Raw genomic sequence first — 16765 nt, 5'->3', positions numbered from 1 at the left:
GGGGGTTAGGTATAGGACAGATGTTAGGGGTAGGTTCTTTACTCAGCGAGTCGTGAGTTCATGGAATGCCCTGCCAGTAGCAGTGGTGGACTCTCCCTCATTATGGGCATTTAAGCGGGCATTGGATAGGTATATGGAGGATAGTGGGTTAGTGTAGGTTAGGTGGGCTTGGATCGGCGCAACATCGAGGGCCGAAGGGCCTGTACTGCGCTGTATTCTTCTATGTTCTATGTTCTATGACCTCTTTCTGCTTACTTTCCTTTTTCATTTTTTTCTCAAATGCCTTGTTCAATTTTAATGAGTAGAGTTAAATCACATGTGCCTCTTAGAGGCCAATCCTTATTCTGTTGAGCAGCTGCAGCCGATATTCTGCTTCATTGTTTCTCATAGTTAGGATACAGACTTATTATTTCTGTTGGGGGACATTTGCCTTCTGTCTTATCTAAGGTTACACCCTTATTTATCCTAATTGCGTTGAAATCTTAAAACAACTATTGATCTACAGGGGCTCCAACCCAATAAAATTCTGTTTTAAGTACCGATTTAAACTATCTCATTTAGGGTTCTGTCAGGGTACCGTGAGACTGTAATGGGGGAAGCAGCACACAAAGATGCAGATCGAGAGCAATCAAGGTATAATCTTACCTTGTGGGCCGATTGGTCTCGAGTCCGACCCTTAGGTGAAGGTCCTCTTTTCCAGTTTCACTCAAACGTATCCCTTGTTGGAACCCTGCTCGTAGCACCAAATTGATAAAGAACAGATTTGAGACGGCCCAGGGAATGCGTTGTTGACTCAACCTGTTAGCCTCTCTTGATTCGTCTTGGAGATCATATTTTTTGGTAGACTGGAATAAATACACTTCTTACATACAGTTTAGTTTAATGTTAGTCATCCCCTTTATTTAGTAATAACATCGCTGTTAGAACATAACACTGATAATTATAAGCTAAACTAACTGGGTTCTAATAACCCAGGATAGTAGGCCATCAGCTCTTCAACAGCTCTGGCAAGCTACTCTGCTCAAATATCACAAACAGGCAAGATTAGAAAAAAAAAGCACTGCATGTTCTGAACTACACAGATAACAGTGAACGACAATAATTCGGGAGAGACGTTAATTGATATCAAGTTTCGAAATTAGGTCAGAATCAAACACTTATAATTTCACAAAGGGTTTTCCCCATGAATGTTATCACTCGGTGTCCTGTTCATACAGAATAACCGATGTTCAAGCAAGTGTTCTTAATCACCGTAACCTCCCTGCCTTTCTATTTTCAGTGTGCAGCAAATGTGTTCTGTAACTGAATATTACATTTTAGTCTAAATGTTTAAGGACACGTTTTAAGTCTATGGACAGTAGTCTTCACAGTAGTCAATGGAAAAAGGAGAAACAAGTTTGTACGGTGATGATTTGAAGATTACAAATGCTATTCCCTTGTTCAAGTCAGTATTAGAAGTAATACTGGGAATTACAGACCACTATTACTCTGTGGTGGGCAAATTATTGAAGAGGATTCTGAGACAGGATTTATGATTACTTTGATTACCATAGTTTGATTACAGATAGTCAGCATTGTTTTGTGAGGGGCAAGTCATGTGTCAAAAGCCTCATGGAATCTTAGAAAATGTCATGCGTCAAAAGCCTCATGGAATCTTAGAAAATGTGACAAAACATATTGATAAAGGTAGACCAGTGAATGCGGTGTTTATGGATTTTAGCAAGCCATTTGATAAGGTTCCCCATGGTCGGTTCATTCAGAAAGTAAGGGATACCGGGAAACCTGGCTGTCTGGTTACAGAATTGGCAGGCCCATTAGAAGACAAAGGCTCATGGAAGATGGAAAGTAATTAGCGGAGCTCGGTGACCAGTGGACTCGCAGAGATTTTTGTGGGACCTCTGCTCTTCGTGACTTTTGTGAATGATTGGATGAAGAAATGGAAGGGTGGGTTTGTTGATGACATGAAGGTTGGTGGAGTGATGGTTAGTGAGGATGGCTGTTGTAGATTTCAACAGGACATTGACAGGATTCAGAACTGGGCTGGTAAGTGGCAGATGGAGTTGAACCTGGAGAAGTGTGAAGTGATTAGTTTTGAAGGCCGAATTTAAATGTAGAAAACATGGTCAAAGTAAGGATTCTTGGCAGTGTGGAGGAATAGCGCGATCTTGGAGACCATATCCATAGATCCCTCAAAGTTGCTACCCAAATTGATATGATTGTTAAGAAGGCAAATGCTGTGGTCGGTTTCACTCGCAAGGGAATTGAGTTTAAGTCGCGAGGTTATTGCTGCAGCTCTATATTCCTGGTTAGATCACACTGGAATATTGTATTCAGTTCTGGCCGCCTCATTATAGAAAGGACGTGGAAGTTTCAGAGAGGGTACAGAGGAGATTTACCAGGATGCTCCTGGTCTGGAGGGCGTGGCTTATTAAGAATGGTGGAGAGAGTTAAGGCTTTTCTCTAATTGTAGCGAAAAAGAGTGAGAGGTGCCTTGATGGAAGTATACAAAATGATGAGGCATAGAGAGTGAATAGTCAGACTTCTCCCAGGGCAGAAATGGCTTTGACGAGGGGACATAATTTTTAGGGTGATTGGAGAAAGTTTTGCTCGAAGGTAGAAGACAGGGTGGTGGAGGGTTGCTTTACAGACTTGAGGCCTGTGACCAGTGGAGTGCTACAAGGATTGGTGCTGAATCCACGGTCTTTTCACTATTTATATAAATGATTTAGATGTGAACATAGAAGGTGTAGTTAGTAAGTTTGCAGATAACATGAAATTTGGAGACGTACTGGACAGCAAAGAAGATTACATCTGATTACAACAGGTTGGAAGAGATTACATCCATGAAAGGAGTGATATTTGATGATATTGGCTGTATTTCCAGGAACGAGAAGTGCAGGTGTAGTCAATGGACAGGAGGTTGGCTTGTGTGATGGTCTGGGCCTTGTCCAGGGTGGAGAAGTTTCAGTCCGGGGTGGAGAAGTTGCCGCACTAAGCTGTGATGATCCCAGATGGAATGTTTGCTGTGGTACATGTGAAAAGGTTGGTGAGAGTCCTTATGGACATGCTGAAGTTCCCAAGCAACCTGAGAAAGAAATGGCATTATTGTACCTCCTTGATCCTCACATTTCCGTCAGTGATCCAGGACAGATTGTTGGTTATCGCCACTCCCAGGAACTTGATGCTCTCGATCATATCCACCTCAGCTTCTGTTTTGATTTCAAGCACTCACATTTCTTTTACTAAGCGCTACTTTCCCAGTTCCACAAAGGAGTCCTCACACCTGTCATTATGAAAAATAAGGAACAATTTGAATGATATATTTTTCATAGAATGACATACTTTTTTAGTAACAGGGCAAGTCAATAATCCATGACATCCTTTCAGCTTGGGTTTTTTCTGTTCATAAAGTCATACACTAATATAGCACGGAAACAGGCCCTTCGGCCTGTTCCATGCTGATCATGCGCTAGTTCCAATTGCCCACATTTAGTTCAACTCCTTCTGAACCCTTCTCATCCCTGTACATTTACAAATGAATTTTAAATGTTGTTATTGTACCTCCCTCAACCATTTTTTTCTGTCAACTCATTCCATTCACTTTCTGTGTGAAGACGTTGCCCCTCATGTCCTTCCTACATCTTTCCCTTCTCACCCTCAACCGATACTCTCTCACTTAAAATTCTCGAAACCTGGGTAAAAAGGCTATAAGCATTCATCCTATGTCTACCCCTCATGATTTTATACACATCAATCGGTCACTCCCCATTCTTCGACATTCCAAGGAATAAAGTCCTAGCTTGGAAAAGCTCTCCCTATAACTCAGGCCTATTAATCCTGGTAACATCTTCGTCAATCATCTTTGCACTATTTCCTGTATTAGCTATGTCTTTTCTATAACATGCTGCCCAAAACTGAACACAATACTCCAAGTGCGACAACACCAATGATTTATATAGCTATAACTTCTGCACTCGTTGCCTTGACTGATGTAGACCAGTATGCTAAACGCCTTCTTCACCAATCTGACTACCTGTGGCAGCAAGTTCAAAGGACGATGTAATTGTACTCCTGAGTCCCTTTGTTCCATAACACTCCTCAGGACCTTAGCATTTATGGTATAAGTCTTACCTGGATTTTACTTTCCAAAGTTTAAAACCTCACATTTATCTGTATTGAAGAGACAATCCTCTGCCCAATTCCCTGTAAAAAATAACCTTGCTTGTTATCAATACCTCCGAATCTTGTGTCATCTGCAAATTTACTCATCATGCCTTGGACATTCACATTTATGCAAATTACAAATACCAAAGGTCCCAGCACCGGACCCTGTGGCTCACCAATAGCCACAGGACACCAGTCCAAGAAACGACCTTCCACAATTACCCTCTTTGATACCATTGAGTCAACTTTGAGTCCAATTAACTCGGACTCCCTGTATGCCATGTGACCTTACATTCACGACTAGCCTGCCATTTGGCACCTTGTCAAAGGCCTTACTAAAGTCCATTTGGACAACATCCACTGCTCTACCCTCATTTATCCTCTTGGTGGTCAATTTAAAATTGCAACCTTGCAATTGCCAGGAATCGAACCCGGCTCAACTGGTGCAGTTGAGACTGGTGCTGAGACCGATACATTTGAGAACAGAAGCGAGTCAAACAGTCAGGGCAGGCATTGACAAGGTAGGACCAATAAATTAAACTGCATTTATTTCAACGCAAGGGGCCTAACAGGGAACGCAGATGTACTCAGGGCATGGTTAGGAATATGGGACTGGGATATCATAGCAATTACAGAAACATGGCTCAGGGATGCGCAGGTCTGGCAACTTAATGTTCCAGGATATAAATGCCGCAGGAAGGATAGAACGGGAGGCAAGAGAGGAGGGGGAGTGGCAGTTTTGATAAGGGATAGCATTACAGCTGTGCTGAGGGAGGATATTCCCGGAAATACATCCAGGGAAGTTATTTGGGTGGAACTGAGAAATAAGAAAGGGATGACAATCTTATTGGGATTGTATTATAGTCCCCCTAATAGTCAGAGGGAAATTGAGAAACAAACTTGCAAGGATGTCTCAGCTATCCGAAAGAATAATAGGCTGGTTATGTTAGGGGAAAGTGAGGACGGCAGATGTTGGAAATCAGAGCTGAAAAATGTGTTGCTGGAAAAGCGCAGCAGGTCAGACAGCATCCAAGGAGCAGATGCGGCGGAGGCCAAGGAATTGGAAATATGGGATGGCGTTTTTCCAAGGGACAGGGTGGGAGGAGGTGTAATCTAGGTAGCTGTGGGAGTCGGTCGGTTTATAGTAAATGTCCAGGACTAGCTGGGGCCCATGCGGGTGCCCATGGCTACTCCTTTGGTTTGGAGGAAGTGGGAGGATTGGAAAGAGAAGTTGTTCAGAGTGAGGACCAGTTCAGTCAGTCGAAGGAGGGTGTCAGTGGAAGGGTACTGGTTGGTTCTGCGGGAAAGGAAGAAGCGGAGGGCATTGAGGCCTTCGTGATGGGGGGATGGAGGTGTATAGGGATTGGACGTCCATGGTGAAGATAAGGCATTGGGGACTGGGGAATCGAAAATCATGGAGGAGGTGGAGGGCGTGGGTGGTGTCCCGAACGTAAGTGGAGAGTTCTTAGACTAAGGGGACAGGACAGTGTCGAGGTATGCAGAGATGAGTTCTGTGGGGCAGGAGCTGGCTGAGGCAATGGGTCGGCCGGGGATTTTGGGCAGGAGGTAGAAACGGGCGGTGCGGGGTTGTGAGAATATGAGGTTGGAGGCAGTGGACGGGAGATTTCCCCTCCCCTCACCTTATCCCAACCCTCAACGCCTTCTTGATATACAATCTTCTTCCCGACCCCCTCTCCTGCCTATCACCCTCACCTTAACGTCCTTCCACCTATCGCATTCCCAACGCCCCTCCCCAAGTCCCTCCTCCCTACCTTTTATCTTAGTCTGCTTGGCACACCTTCCTCATTCCTGAAGAAGGGCTTATACCCGAAACGTCGATTCTCCTGATCTTTGGATGCTGCCTGACCTGCTGCGCTTTTCCAGCAACACATTTTTCAGCTCTGGTTATGTTCGGGGATGTTAACTTTGCGAACATAGACTGGGACTGCCATAGTGTTAAGGGTTTAGATGGAGAAGGATTTGTTAAGTAGGTGCAAGACAATTTTCTGATTCAGTATGTGTATATATCTACGAGAGAAGGTGCAAAACTTGACCTATATTTGGGAAATAAAGCACAGGTGTCAGTGGGGGAGCAATTTGGCGCCAGCGACCATAATTCTATTAGATTTAAAATAATGATGTAAAAGGATAGACAAGATCGAAAAGTAGAAGTTCTAAGTTGGAGAAAGACCAATTTTGACGGTATGAGGCAAGAACTTTCGAAAGCTGATGGGGACAGATGTTCATAGGTAAAAATTAATGTGGAAAATGGGAAGCCTTCCAGAAATGAGACAACGAGAATCTTGAGAAAGTATATTCCTGTTAGGGTGAAAGGAAAGGCTGGTCAGTATATGGAATGCTGGATAACTGAAGAAATTGAGGGTTTCATTAAGAAATAGAATGAAGCATATGTAAGGTATATACAGGATAGATCGAGTGAATACTTAGAAGAGTATAAAGGAAGGAGCAGTAAATTTAATAGGGAACTCATGAGGGCAAAAATGGGACATGAAATAGCTTTGGAAAATAGAAATAAGGAGAATCGAAAGAGTTGAAAAAATACATTAAGGACAAAAGGGTAACAAGGGAGAGAATAGGACCCCTTCAAGATCAGCAAGACGGCCTTTGTGTGGAGCCGTAGAAAATGTACTTTGCATCAGTAGTTACTGTGGAAGTGGACTTGGAAGATATAGACTGTAGAGAAATCGATGGTGACATCTTGCAAAATGTCCATATTACAGAGGAAGAAGTGCTGGATGTCTTGAAAGGGGTAAAGATCGATTAAAAACCCAGGACCCGATAAGGTGTACCCTGGATCCCTGTTGGAAGGTAGAGAAGTGATTGCTGGGCCTCTTGCTGAGATATTTGTTTCATTAGTAGTCACAGGTGAGGTGCCAGAAGACTGAAGGTTGGCTAACGTGGTGCCACGGTTTAAGAAGGGTGGTAAGGGCAGGCCAGAGAAATATAGACCAGTGTGCCTGACGTCGGTGGTGAGCAAGTTGTTGGAGGGAATCCTGAGGGACAGGATGTACATGTATTTGGAAAGGCGAGGACTGATTAGAAGTGGTCAACGTGGCTTTGTGCGTGGGAAATCATGTCTCACAAACTTGATAGAGATTTTTGAAGAAGTAAAAAGGAGGATTGATAAGGGCAGAGCGGTAGATATGATCTATATGGACTTCAGTAAGTCAGTCGACAATGTTCCCCATGGGCGACTGATTAGCAAGGTTAGATCTCACGGAATACAGGCAGAACTAGCCATTTGGATACAGAACTGGCTCAGGGTGGTGGTGGAGGCGTGTTTTTCAGAATGGAGGGTTGTGACCAGTGGAGTGCCATAAGCATCGATTCCAAAAAGTATCCTCTACTTTTTGTCATTTACATAAATGATTTGGATGCGAGCATAAGAGGTACAGTTAGCACGTTTGGAGATTGCACCAAAATTGGAGGTGCAGTAGACATCGAAGAGGGTTAACTCAGATTACAACAGCATCTTGACCTGATGGGTCAATGGACTGAGAAGTGGCAGATGGAGTTTAATTCAGATAAATGTGAGGTGTTGCATTTTGGGAAATCTTAGCAGGACCTATACACTTAATGGTCCTAGGGAGTGTTGCTCAAAAAAGATACCTAGGAGTGCAATTTCATAGCTCCTTAAAGTTGGAGTCGCAGGGAGATACGATAGTGAAGAAGGCGTTTGATATACTCAATAATCTGATCAACAGAGAAGAGTACAGGTGTTGGGAGGTCATATTGTAGCTGTATAGGCCACTGTTGGAAAATAGCGTGCAATTTGTTCTGCTTCGTATTGAAAAGATATTGTGAAACTTGAAAGGGAGCGTTGGTGGCTCAGGGTTGACCTTATAGATGTTTACAAAATAATGAGGGGCTTGGATAGGGTAAATAGGCAAAGTCTTTTCCCTGGGGTCGGGGAGTCCAGAACTAGAGGGCAGAGGTTTAGGGTGAGGGGGGAAGATATAAAGGAGACCCATGGGGCAACTTTTTCACACAGAGGATGGTATGTGTATAGAATGAGCTGCCAATGGAAGTGGTGGAGACTGGTAGAATTGCAACATTTAAGAGGCATTAGGATGGGTATATGAATAGGCAGGGTTTGGAGGGATATGGGCCGGGAACTGGCAGGTGGGACTAGATTGGGTAGGGATATCTGGTCGGCATGGACGGGTTGGACCGAACGTCTGTTTCCATGTTGTACATCTCTATGACTTTATCACTGCTCATTGGTAGACTTCTGAGTGTTCATTGATGAAGCAGGTGAAGATGGTTAGACCGAGAATGTTCCTGAGGTGATGTCCTGAAGATGAAATTGCTGAAATGATTATTGCTGCAAACAGCAGAGATATTTCTTTGGATTTTCGTTGACTGTGGATTTTCCTTGACCTCCTAGTGTCACACTTGGTCAAATGCTGCCTTGTTATTAAGTGGGGGTGCGTGTAGGTTCACCTCCCTTTTCCTCTGGAGTCCAACTTCTTTGAACTAAGGCTGTAATCAATGGCACTTGCGGTACCCAAGAGGTTATTGCTGACCAGGTATTGCATGATAGCCCTGTTAATGACTCCATCCTTCCCATTTCAATGTTGAGAATGAACCGATGAGACATTAATTGACAACATCAGATTTGCCCTCAATTATCTGTGTAAAACGTGCTTCGGTAATTTTTCACATTCTCCACCCATGCCAGTGTTGTTGCTGTATCTGAACAATTTGACTTGGCTATTTCGATATTTAAGTTGTCAGGACCCACAAACTTTCCAGTATCCAGTGCCTCCTGTAATTCTGTAATATTAGGGAGAGTCAATTGAAATGGCTGGACACTGCAATTTGTGAACATGGGGCCCTCAGTACGAGGCTGAAATGGTTGTACGCATTGGTATTTTTGGTTGAACATTGTTGCAAATGCTTCAGTGCAATATTTTGCACAGATGTCCTGGACTCTCCCATAACTGAGGTTTTAATTGGTGGAGAGCAGTCTTCTCACCCCGTGGTTTAATTGACCACTATCTTTTATGAGTAAATTTGCCAGAGCTTGGATCTGCAAATCCACAGATGTGTGGCACAGTGGTTAGCACTGCTGACTCACAGCGCCAGGGTCCCAGGTTTGATTCCACCGTCGCATAACTGTCTGTGTGGTGTTTGCACATTCTCATCGTATCTGTGTGGGTTTGCTTCGGTTTCCTCCCACAGTATAAAGATGTACCCGTCAGGTGAATTGGTCATGTTCAATTGCCCATTGTGTTAGGTGCATTAGCCACAGGGAAAGTGTCTGGGTGCGTTACCCTTTGGAAGGTCGGTGTGGACTGGTTGGGCCGAAGGGCTTGTTTCCACACTGGAGAAAATCTAATCTAGATGTGATGCAAAAACAGAGATTACTGGTGGAACACAGCAGGTCTGGCAGCATCGGTGGGGAGAAAGCAGAATTTCATTGGTTTTGTGATCGCTGAGCTCTGTACGGCACTTATTGCAGACAGAAGTAATCTTGTTTTGTAGCTTCACCAGTTTGGAATCTCATATATTGGTATTCAGTGCTGTTGTACTCGTCGTTGAACCAGTCTGAAGACTTCCTATTCATATACTTACCCAGATGACTTTTCAATGTTGTAATTGTATCAGCTTCCACCATAGATCCATAGGGTCATACAACATGGAAACAGACCCTTCGATGCAAACAGTCTAAGCCTAACATCAGCCAAAACTAAATTGGTCCCACCCACCTGCTCCTGATCCATATGCCTGCAAACCCTTCCCATTTATGTATCCATCTACATATCTTTGCTCCACACATAGATCAACCCTTGGGCGGCACAGTGGTTAGCACTGCTGCCTCCCAGCGCCAGAGACCCAGGTTCAATTCGCACCTCAGGCAACTGACTGTGTGGAGTTTGCACGTTCTCCCCGTGTTTGTGTGGGTTTCCTCCGGGTGCTCCGGTTTCCTCCCACAGTCCAAAGATGTGCAGGTCAGGTGAATTGGCCATGCCAAATTGCCTGTAGTGTTAGGTAAGGGGTAAATGTTGGGGTATGGGTGGGTTGCGCTTCGGCGGGGCGGTGTGGACTTGTTGGGCCGAAGGGCCTGTTTTCACACTGTAAGTAATCTAATCTAAAAAAACCTCTGCATGAAGGAATAGTCCTTCCGATCGTTTTGAAATCTTTCCCCTCTCATTTTAAATCCATGCCCTCTAGTTTTGGACCCTGGGGAAGACCTTGACTATTTACCATATCCATGTCCCTCAGGCCTTTGAGCCACAATAAATGTATCCCTCAGCCTCTGACGCCCTAGAGTAAAAAAGGCCTCAGGCTATCCAACCCCTTTCTCGAACTCAAACTTTCCAGTCAGATATTCCATGATTGTCTATGCAAGGTATAATTCTAATGCTGCAAATGGCCCACTGAAATTAATGGACACCTCGTCATAAGTTGGTCGATCTGTTTGAGCTCTACCCCAATTCACACAGACACAGTGCCACACCTCATAATACAGTGTCTTTGTAATGTGGTGCTGCTGCTGAGCCTGTCTTGGTGATGAACACTGAAGCTTCCCACACAGAGTCCGTTCTTGTTCTTTCCACTTTCAATGTTATGTTCAAACAGGGAAATTCGACGGATGTGTTAATTGATAATCAGCAGAATGTTTCCGTGCCCGTGTTTAACTTGATACCATGAGGCCTCATATGGACAGGCACCAACACTGAGCACTTCCAGGGTACCACACCACCACCACCTTGACAGTATCCCATGGGGCTACTCCCTCTGCTGCCTCTGTCCTGCCAGTCGGACAGGACCTGCCCTAAGATGATCATAGTCTTGTCTGGGAAATTTCTGGAAAGCGGGATTGTGAGCGTGACTGTGTTCGATTGTTGCTGGATTAGTCTGTGATAAATATACTGCAGGTCAGTTTTAAATTTTATACAATAAAGAGTTAACCCCTCTTTAGTTCTTTGGATCTTCAGATAAAACCAAACTAAAATGCTTTTTCATTTGAATATTATTCAATTCAATAATCAGATTGCACACCTAACTGTTGCCAAATTTAGTAACTATAGCAACCAGCTGATTATTACTCCGTTCAGTAACCGCAGTAAACAGCTGATTCATGATCACAAGAATAAACACATGATCTTTGCAATGCCAATAACATCAAAGATACGATTGACAAGACCTGAGTCTAAATATAGTCTTACTGGACCACACCAGCATCTCCAGTAAATAGTGACCAGCTCCTAAATATCTCCAGACAGCTCCCAGACTGGATCCGAACAGTTAGTCAAACATTTCTTCACAACAGACAATTTATACTCACCCTTGAACAAGGGGAAAGTGGATGGAGCAGATTGGCCAATGGACTAGTACAAGGGTCAGTGCAATTTTCACCATTTATAAAAATGAGCTGCCAAGTTCGTCCATGTTGATGGAGTTGCCAAGTTTCGTAAGTTCGTCCATGTTGTTGGCATCTGGTGTGCCACATAAGCTTCTTAATTCTCCACTTTGGAGAAGATCCTTACTGAAGGTGAAAGAAAAATGATGGATTACATGGCACCTTGCATTGAATCCCTCATCAACAATATCCAGTGCATGAGAGCTCCACAATCCCAGTGCCCAAACAGAATTGTGTATCTACACTGATGGCCAGCATGGTCCCAACTAACATTATTGTGTGTGACTCAAACTTGAAATGTTATGAAGATGTTTTCAATATTGTATTGATCATTGACAGAAAAATGTCAATATTGAAGATCATAAATCCTTTGATCATAGCCACTTGATTGTCCAATAAGCAAATCCACCCATTTATTTAGTTCAATTTTAAGAGTGAAACCCTATGAAAACATAGCGCACAAATAATGAGTCTGGTTATCACACACAGGATCAAATTATTACTTGTCCCAAGCACTTTGAAAATATCAAGTTATTTTTCTCTTAAATGCAAGTATTCCACACCTAATTGTTTCATAACAATAATTTAACTATGTTTCCAAATATTCGAGATATGAGGACATATTAAATTGGTTCGATCTGTCTCCCATGTGAGTAATCTGGGATATGAATCTCAATGTCTGTGTGATGCTGCGGACGTAGGCTGTGCCTCTGAAAGACTGACAGGTTGTTCCAAACAGCACATTGCTTCAGATCTTCACAACAAGCAAGGTACTGTCTGCACCCACCCAGCTGACACTCACAAAACCTAAAACCTAGTGTCCACCGTTAGTCATAATTCGACAACATCTTTCATGAATTCTAATCCATTCATGGGCATCGTTAGCTGGGCCAGCATTTATTGCTCAGCTCTAGTTGCTGTTGCGAATGTGTTGGTGAGCTAGAACATAGAACATAGAAGAACACAGAAGAATACAGCGCAGTACAGGCCCTTTGGCCCTCGATGTTGCCCCGATCCAAGCCCACTAACCTACACTAGCCCACTATCCTCCATATGCCTATCCAATGCCCGTTTAAATGCCCATAAAGAGGGAGAGTCCACCACTGCTACTGGCAGGGCATTCCATGAACTCAGGACTCGCTGAGTAAAGAATCTACCCCTAACATCTGTCTTATACCTACCACCCATTAATTTAAAGCTATGCCCCCTCGTTCAAGCTGTTTCTTGAACTTTTGCTGTCTGTGTGCCGTACATATATACGTACAATACCATTATGAAGGGTTGCAAAGCAGAGATACTGATATATTTCCATATCAATTTGACGATTGACTTGGAAGGGAATTCCAAGTATTTGATCCCATGTATTTGCTGCTCAAGTCCTTCTCAATGACTGTGGGTTTGGAAGGTTTTGTTTGAGGAACTTTGGTGAATTTCTTCAATGCATCGAGTAGTGGATACACATTGCTGCTACTGAGAGTCAGTGCTGGAAATAAGATGGTTGCGGTGGCCATCAAGTGAACTGTTTTTTTTTCCTGATAGTGTCAAACCTCTTGAGTGTTATTACAGTCTCACTCATCTCGGCAAATGGGGAATGTTCCACCACACTCCTGGCTTGGATCTTCCAGACGGTGGACAGATGAAAGTCAGGAAGTGCATTATTCCCTGCAGTATTCCTAGCTTCTGCCCTGCCTTGTCACCGCTGTATTTAAATGGATAATTCAGTTCAGTTTCTGGTCAATGGTAATCCCAAGGTGGTGACATTTGAGGAATCAGCATTGGTTAACCCTATTGAATATCAAAGGAACATTATGTGATTCTCTGTTATGAGCGTTGATCATTGTCTGGCATTTATGTGTCACATTTGCCACTTTTCATCCCAAGCCTGCATATTGTCCAGGTCTCACTGCATTTGGAAAAGGAGTGTTTCAGTAACTGAGTAGTCCCAAATGCTGCTGGACACAGTGTAACCATTAGCTAATATCCCCATGTCTGACCCTATGATGGAGGGAAGTCCATTGATGAAATGACTGAAGATGGTCAGGCCTAAGACACTCCTTTGAGGAACTCCTGCAGAGATGCCCTGCAGCTGTGAAGTCTGACCTCAAAGAACCACAACTGTCTTATTTGCTGCCAGGGATGACTCCACCCAGTGGGAGTGTTTCCCCCGATTTACATTGCCTCCAGTTTTTCTCAGGGTCCTTGAAGCCACACCAGGCCAAACACAGCCTTGATGTTAAGTACAGGCAGACCCACCCCACCTCTGGAATTCAACTCTTTATGTCCATGTTTGGACTAAGGCTGGAGTGAGTGGCATAATTGACCAGGTTGTTGGTATGTAGGTGCTGTTTCATAGCCCTGTTGATGAAGCTTGCCTTCACATTTTCATGATTAATGGGTTGGGAATTCGGCGGGTTGGCTTTGTCCTGTTATTTACACACAGCACATAGCCGGGCACATTTCCACTCTTTCAGTTAGATGCCTGTCCTGTAGCTCAGCAGGAACTGCTTGTCCGGGACACAGCATATTGTGGAGCACATGTCATCTGTCCTATTGCTGGGATGTTGTCAAGGCCCTAGCCTTTACCCTCTCGAGGAGACAAAGATGGATCAGCCCATCAGCATTTCTGTTTGAGGAGTTTAGTGAATGGGTTTAGCCTTATGTTTGCATTGATTTACTGGGCTCTCCCATTGTTGATTATTGTAGATATATGTGGAGCCCCCTCCTGCAATGAGTTGTTAATTGTTCACTGTCATTCGCGACTGGAAGTGAAATGACTGCAGGGCTTATATCTAATATGTTGCTTGTAGAATTCCTTAGTTCTACCTGTCACATCCTACTCATGCATGTGGCCAATGTGTTGGTAAAGACCACGGCTTGGAAGTCATTGTGAAGCAGGCAGAGAATGGTGACAGAATTTTGTGGGCATCCACATTTGAGGAAGATATCCCATAATCCCTCACGGTCCACAGAGTCAAAGGCTCGAAGATTGAAAAAGGCCATGTCCAGAAGTTTCTGCTGTTCCCTGCACTCTGCTTGGATATGTCACACACTGACAATCCTGGCCATTCTACCACTTGAATTGCAGAAGCTGCACCGAGTCTCGGGAGGAGCTCTTCAGCCACTGAGGGGGGGGGGAGTGAGGAGGATTCTCACGATGACCTTTCCCATGGTGGACAGTGGGGAAATCTCTCTGTACAGTCGGACCTATCACCTTTCTTGACGATGTTCACAGTATTGGCGTCCCTTAGATCTCCCACCATGCTCCCATCATTCCAGACAAGGATGGTGAGGTGGATTCATATCAAGAATGACTGTCCACCATATTTTAGTCCTTCACTGGGGATTCCATCTGTGCCGGTGTTGTTCTGTTGTTCTGTTGTTGGAAGTGTTTTTGCCGTAAGGATGGGTTAGAGGTTCACTGAGATAACGTGTGTCAGGAATACTTGTGCTGAAGGCTGTGATTGGTGGAGGAGGCCCTCATAATGCTCTCTCCAGCGAATGCTGACTGCCTCTCGGTCTTTGATAAGGGACTCTCTAAGTTTCGTTCTCAGTGGGGTTACTCCCTGGGTACTCGGTCTTTAGATGGCTTTGATTGCACTGAAGAAGCCGCACACATTGTGGCTGTCAGTGAGTTAGTGAATCTCCAGCTGATTCTCTCCACCCAACATTAATTCTTTAGGCTATGGCTTCTTTGTTACACCTTGGCATTCAATTGCGTCTCCACTTGTTTCCTTTAGCTGGAGTTATGGTGGAGCTGCCAGTTCAGGAATACCTCACGTTTGCAGTCTCGGAGATCCTGGATCTACAACTTATTCTCACAGAACCTGGGGTTTCCTGGTCGAGAGGCCAAGAGTATCCACATAGCTGCTGACTGATTACATTAGATTAGGTTACTTACAGTGTGGAAACAGGCCGTTCGGCCCAACAGGTCCACACCGATGCTCCGAAAAGCAACCCACCCAGACCCATTCCCCTACATTTCCCCCTTCACCTAAGACTAGGGGCAATTTAGCATGGCCAATTCACCTAATCTGCACATTCTTCGACTGTGGGAGGAAACCGGAGCACCCGGAGGAAACCCACGCAGACACGGGGAGAATGTGCAAACTCCACACAGACGTTGTCTGAGGCAGGAATTGAACCCTGCTATCTGGCACTGTGAGACAGCAGCGCTAACCACTGTGCCACTGTGCTGCCCACTGGGAGGGGTTTCGGGCAGATCAGATGCTGTGGGCACTCTGGGACTCAGGTATCTTGGTCATCATCAAGTCGGTTGTGAGGCACTGCTTGAGAATCACTTCCTTCAGCGGGTTAGCGATAGTTTGAGGCTGGTGTGGAATGAGACTTTTGTCTCCTCCATTGTGTCTGGATTCAGAGCAGAGGCACTGATGGCTCTGATGTACTTCGTCTGGCCCAGGGTTTGTCAGCGGGTCATGAAGAGGTCATTTACCACACAGGGGAATTTTTTGGGCCGTCTGACTAGTTTGTTTGTTCTGGTGAACCCGATCCCCTGGAGACAGTGTACTGCATTTGCTTTTCCCGAAGACGGTGTACCCGCCATCTTGTCCTTTAAGTTGTCTTTCTACTGCCAATCATATCCCACTCATGGTGGTGATGTCAATGTTGTAATGCTGGGTGATGGCAACAGTGTATCATTCAGGTCTATTGTTGTTGGTGTCATCCATCAAATTGTTGATGTACCAGCTGCAGATTCATTTGAGGATGGGACAAGGTTGGGATGGAAGCTGCCTGTTCCAACCATCACACTGTCCCAACGGAGGGAGGTCTGGAGCCAATGGCAGGGAAAGCCCAAGAGAACTGAAGACCCGACTCTGCTTTAGGACGCTGTTGGGTTTCTTTGAATAAGAACTAGACTAGACAGTGTTTCTGTTACTATCGGAAATTTGTTTGGGGGAACAAGTAGCTTGTGATGACGCTGACCAGCCAATTTTTCCGTTTTGCTGAAATGCTACCTTCTGAGTTCAAGGGCAAATCTACTTGGCTTTTTCAGGGAGTGTCTGAAAACGCTTCTCAACACTCTAATTTCTGAGCATGTTGAGTCTGCCCAGACCATGCAATGAATTATATGTATCATGAATAATGTCTGTAAGATCTAAAACACAAAATTCAAGTTGACATCAACACTCCATATGTGGTATTTTATGTTTTACTCCAAGAACACAGAAGTCCATTGGACAACATTGCTTTGAT

At 44.4% G+C, this 16765-nt stretch overlaps 1 long non-coding RNA gene across 1 annotated transcript in view; it reads right to left on the bottom strand.

Annotated features, from left to right (window-relative positions):
- LOC122541286 overlaps positions 1-11758 on the bottom strand; it is a 19446-nt gene extending 7688 nt beyond the window's left edge. The window contains exons 1-3 of the long non-coding RNA XR_006309553.1: positions 11480-11758; positions 3112-3283; positions 646-730 (exon numbers count right to left, since the gene is read on the bottom strand). This is a non-coding gene — a long non-coding RNA (uncharacterized LOC122541286). The remainder of the gene's footprint in view (positions 1-645; positions 731-3111; positions 3284-11479) is intronic.
- Positions 11759-16765: the final 5007 nt, after the last annotated feature.

This window comes from Chiloscyllium plagiosum, chromosome 37, assembly GCF_004010195.1.
Source record: "Chiloscyllium plagiosum isolate BGI_BamShark_2017 chromosome 37, ASM401019v2, whole genome shotgun sequence".
Lineage (NCBI taxonomy): Eukaryota > Metazoa > Chordata > Chondrichthyes > Orectolobiformes > Hemiscylliidae > Chiloscyllium > Chiloscyllium plagiosum.
This window is presented reverse-complemented; position numbering and strand designations above follow the sequence as displayed.